The sequence below is a fragment of the Merops nubicus genome, unplaced genomic scaffold (assembly GCF_000691845.1).
Source record: "Merops nubicus isolate BGI_N331 unplaced genomic scaffold, ASM69184v1 scaffold4547, whole genome shotgun sequence".
NCBI classification, from domain to species: domain Eukaryota; kingdom Metazoa; phylum Chordata; class Aves; order Coraciiformes; family Meropidae; genus Merops; species Merops nubicus.
Genome location: NW_008618163.1, coordinates 586 through 6,399, shown reverse-complemented (window position 1 = coordinate 6,399; position 5,814 = coordinate 586).

Sequence of the window (5,814 nt, the reverse complement as noted above, 5' to 3'; positions counted from 1 at the left end):
CTGCTGAACACAGCACGGAGGATCTGAAGCGAGAACGACTTCAAAACAGAAACGCCTCTTTTGTTGCCTGCTGATGTGCATCCCATCCTTGAGTTAACCAGCTATTTTTAGAACAAAAGGCATTCCCCTTGCCCTAAATCAGAACTGGGACATAATGATAAAAATCCAGGATTAATGTAATCACTGACTTACTCTTGAAAGCAACATTTAGTTTGATTCATATGAAAAGAACCTTACTTGAACTGAAGTTTAAATTCTTGAGCCTGACTCCAAAATTTATGTGGACAGCAGCTACCTTAGATCATTAATGAAAATTAAAGCCAAACTTTAGACAAATGGATCTTGGGGGAAAGGGTGCTATTTTCTGCTTCTTAGTGTAAAATATTTTCCATTTGCATCCCTCCCAAGTACAGAAATGTGACTTTTAAAAATATTTTAAATAATACTTAGTACCTTCAATATGTATCAAAATGCTTAACTTTCTACAATGTAAGGCCTTCAACAAACACTTCCAGTAGACTGTTAGCAAAGACAGCACTGACTATTTCCAGTGGGCAAAGAAAATAATTTGCAAAGAATACTAGGAATGAAAATAACTAATTGCTTCTCTTTTTCAAGAGGCAGGGGTTCCCGGAAGTGTTTTTTATGCACTGCTAAAAAGTGAATAGATTATTCAAACAATTAATAGTTTTCCCCAAGGATTACACATTCAGAAGGCTGCAAATATAAATGGTATTCCCTTAAACAACTCTTCATGTTTTCATTACCAGATGAGACTGTTACTGGTTTTGCCATTTCATCACCCATTTAAAAGATCTGTTTTTCTTTTATTAGGGTAACAAAGGTAAAACCTTGGAACGATTCTGTGATAAAAGCTAAACTGTTCCTTCCTCTGTTAAAATATTTTTGACCAAGCCCTTGCACTGAAATCTCTAACACAGATGTACAATCAGTTCTCTCCAGCTCACTTGATGCAAGCAAGGTAAGTTTTCTTATATTTTGTAACTTCAGGGCAGAACACAAGTCAGTCATCATCACATAGATGATATCCTAAAGGCTCTTTCATACCCAGGCAACGTATTATTTTATACTGATTCTTGGGCGCTCAATCATTTTACATCCTTAGTAGTTCACTACCCCTGATGCACAAGTCTCTCACACTCCCCATACAGGATAAAGGACATGATACACAGGTCTGCCCAGGAAGAGGCATGAGGAGGGCAGCACTTGGCAGCTGACCTGTGGTAATTTAAGTCTGTTTATGGTCAACTCCAGCAGCTCAAATAAATGGCACAGCATGAGCCCATGCAATTACACCATGATCCTCAAACAGCCTATAGTTTATTTACCCATGCAAAATGGAGTCAACACCATTCCCTCTATCCTGCAATTTGGAAGTGTTGACCACACACCCTGGGCTAGCTGACCAAAGTATTTCACACTGCTCACCCTCCTTCCACCTCCCCTCCAAGGCTCAGGTGCAGTTCCTCTCCCTGTGAGTTTACAGAGCCACTGAAATGGGCACCATAGTCTTCAGGCAAGCTTGGATAAACAGCTTACTTCAAAATGCAGCCATCAGTGAGTGAAACCAAATGCAAACATTTTAAAGACACAGGATAGCCGTGAGGCAAAGCACTGCTACTAGTACACAAAACTACTGCAGTAAACTACTGTCTGAAACTGTGGTACAAACCAGTAGTACAGCTGAGGGGTTTTGAGGTACAGATCTCTTCTCAAGACAGAGATGCACTAGCAGGGAGCAAAACAGAACACGGTAAACACAGTCCTGATTGCCTTGATGCAAGGCAGAGAACACCAGGTATTTCTACCACGAAAAACATCATAACTACCTCACATGAAACACTAATCAGTCTACCCGCCTGCTAAGGGTTGCTTGATTTCTTTGCCTGATTAATGCAGCAGCAGATACTTCACAGGAGTCCTTGTGTTTAATATTTACACTAATTAACGATATGCATAACTTGCAGTAAGAAATTCCCTTTGCTGAACATGAGTAGAATAAGTTTCCTTTTGTCAGCATCGTTTTGCTGCTTTTAGGCAAAACACCCTGCCGATATCTTATACATATAAAAAACCTAAGCCTATTATTTCCTTCACTAAGGCATTCACAGTGTAATCCTTCCTCGAACCACCTTCATACAGAATTTTACTCTTGCCTCTACTCATAAGCAAATGCCCCAAAACACACAATAGCAGGGCATGGGGAATGAAGGAGAAGCTGAGATTTCACCAATTCAGATAGAAGTACAAAATCACTCTATTCTTAACAGAAGCAGATGAACCCTGAGAAATAACCTCTCACACAGCTTGTGCCTCTTACCTGATTTACAGCAAGCCTCGACAATTTCAATCAAAAAGTCAGAAAAAAAAAAATTAAATACAAGTGATTCAAATAACTGGGTCTCTCACATCCAACCTTACTGCCTAGCATTAACCCTAACAGCACAACAGCACTTTTAAGAGTACTTGGAAGCTCTTCAATATCAAAGAACTTTCCAGAAAAGTTGGAGTGAAGACGTTTCTGATGTCTCACTTAAGAATTTGGAGGTATCCAAGAGTATCAGACACAAAAGGTCCAGTGATTTCCATTGCTAAGGTTTAGTTTAGCCCCTCGGAGAGGAATATTTATACATTGTCACAAAGGAAAGTTCTAAGTGAGGCAAGACACTGCTTGATGCGAGATGTCTGGTAAAGAACACAAAGCACCCTAAATACTCAGCTGGGTAGTAGATGCCACCTGGTTTTCAGAAGATGAAGAAGAGGAAGCTGTCACAGTCAAGAAGGACCAGCAATGACAGCAACACACACAAGACCCACCCCTCTCCTGAGTGGCAGCTGGAGGCCAGGCAAGCTGTGCGAGGGCACCCCAAATGCCACTGGGTGTTCAGGAGTGCCTCAGGTGGCTCACTACTCTAAGTCACAGAGAATGTACTCTCAAGACAGGTGGCAGCTTTTCTACCTGATAAGATACAAAATTCATGAGAAAGAAGCCTGAGCATAGTGCTAGGGCTACCATAACCTCATAATTTGCTGTTATTTTTTGGCCAGGCTATTATATTACACACAGTATTAAAATTCATTCTCCAGTCGCTGCAGGCAGTTTTGTGAAGATCATGCTGTTACTCATCTAATTAAGCACTGTCAGAAAATAGACTCTTGTAATATTTGGCCCAGTGTCAAAAGCCAAAACTTGGTTTTAACAGTGCTGCCATCAGTATGACAGCGACACTACTGCTGCCTTCTACACAAGCAAATCCTCTACTGCTTGTTTGCATCCCCTATCTTCACTGCATGCATCCATCTACCCCTTACTAACGTTCCCATTTTATCTTCCTCTTACCAATACATTATGATCCCAGCGATCATTTATGCCAAAGGCATAATTTTAATTTTCTTCCACAGTACTTCTCACACTGCAGAGACATCATGCTTTCAGGATTTGTATTAAAAGTTCGCCTAGAAATTATAACCATTTTAGTTGCAAAGCTTAAATTAAAAAATTAAGTCCTGTCACTATTACAGTCTCATACACCCATACAGACTCCTAATAGATCAGAGAATACAAAGTGAGACAAATTCACCCATTTTTTGTCCAAGTTGTGCCACTCCCAGGTGCTGCCTATGTAGAGCTAACAGGTCTGTGTTCATGCTGCATAATCACAAGGCAAAGTGAGGCACACATTCAGTTTCTTGAAACTGCACTTCCTAATTTGTAGGTGAAGTTAAGATATACTAATGAATATATGGTGAAAAAAAGTCATGTCAATGCTTTCAGTTTTTCCTGTTGGTATCAGTTCTGATGTGTAATGCAGTGAACCTAAAAAATCTTCAGTTCTAAAGAATTCTGACAAACACTGTTAGGGGAGTCACTTGACCACCCACAATTTTACTTACTTTCTGTCAGCTGTTCATAGCTACCAGCCACCAACATTCTCCTTGGAGTCCTGGAACCCTTTTGGGGTGAAAGTGTTCTGCCATTCACTTTAGGAGGACTAAAACGGTAGTTAGCCCTAACAGCTTCCCATAACCTCTTAAAGATAGTGGCTCCTCTGAAACTGTGACTGTTCTTATGTTTGTATGTTCTGCCCCTACAGTCTGAAGTTTTTCCCCTCATCTCTCCCATTCTGCTGTGTATTTCTGAAGGGGAAAATAAGAGGAGGAAAAAAACTCACAAATACCCATATACAAGCAAGAAAATAAAGACCCAGTTTCCCATCAAAAGCAAGTAAAGAACAAACATCTCAGTGCACATCACCTAGTACGGATGCTTGGTTTAGTGAAGGAAGTGCAAATAAATAAAAATATAAAGTGACTAAAGGCTCAGAAACCCAGCTGTTTCTAGCACCAACTGTCTCATGATGCTGCACTTTCATGAGCAGGTATATCTTACATAGTCAAATCATCTTTTTCTTAACAGAGTTAGAGCTTGCACTACTCCAAGAGGTTGCTTTAAAGCAATATATAGTAAGTTTTTCCAGTCTACAAAATGAAAGGCAAAAGGAAAATTAAATCAGTTGAGCTAGCAAGGAAATGCCTCCTCCCAGACTGGCAGGCTCTGATTTGCAGTGTAACTCTAACCATCATTCACACTTCATGGTGTAAGCCTCAGGAATCAGATGTCTTTCGGTTAACAGCTCATTTGTTTTCTTGAATTTTGCTTCATGCCTCCCTACCCCAACAGAGGAGGGTAACAGCAATTACGTTCCTTATTATGCCCTCCCAATATCTTTACAGCTAAAGATCTTACCAGGACCATAAAGGCTGTTACCAAAGTCAGTGGGACCTGTGGATCCACTTGTACTGAAGATGCTCTAACACAGGTTAAACTCCAGAGAACAGCATATATTTTAAAGCATCCAGCTGCTGAATATCTGAAGACACTTGTTGCAACTACGCTATACTTTCTACACTCGCTACTTCCAGATTTTTGTAAAGCATTCTCACTAAAAAAAGGTAAATGGAAACACAGAGATTTACCCCATGCTGTTTCACATGCCTCTGCCATATTTGCAGTAATTCACCTCAGGCGGAGTCTTCATCCCACTCAACTTCTAGTTGATTCTGGTGAGATGTATGGTCAAGCTGCCAGGGTCTTCCTTATGAGAAGGGTCATACCCCTTATCTTTAGGGAAAGCTACTCAGTTGGGTCCTCTCCCCTTTATGTGAGATCTCTTGAAGCCATCAGTAACTTTCTGCTGTATTCTATGAAGAGGAAGAGCTTCAACTACAATAGTCAGAAGGAAGGCACAGCTGTATAGCTATCCATTTAGTCCATTATTTTTATCTACACATCCTTATTAGTTTTGTGGATCAACATCTGTACTGTCTTAAAACAATTATTACCTCCCCCAAAGACAGCATGCAAGGAAAGAGCTGTCTACTACTTCCTGCAAATCCATCCCTTTATTTTTACACTTATAATTGTCAAACACTGTTTTAAGACCAAAACAAAGAAGACAAATATTATTTGAAGTGTTACTTCACTGCTTTGCAACTGGGATGCATAAAAAAGAAAATAGTAACTCTTTACAGATATGAGGGAGACCTTGCCCAAAGGTCCTTCACATCAACAGGAATGTAACATAATTCCCAAGATACAAGCACATCTTGAAAACAATGCATCTTTTCAACATAAATCCTCCACATTCTCTCACTCCCCTATTTCTCCAAGGAGAACACTTTGTTCTCACAACAGGTCTGACTCTGAGTTGAGTGCTGTCAGAGCTTAAGCTGACTAAAGATTAATATTTCATTTGCTAGACAGATTGCATTAGTTAGAGAGGAGGAAAAAAA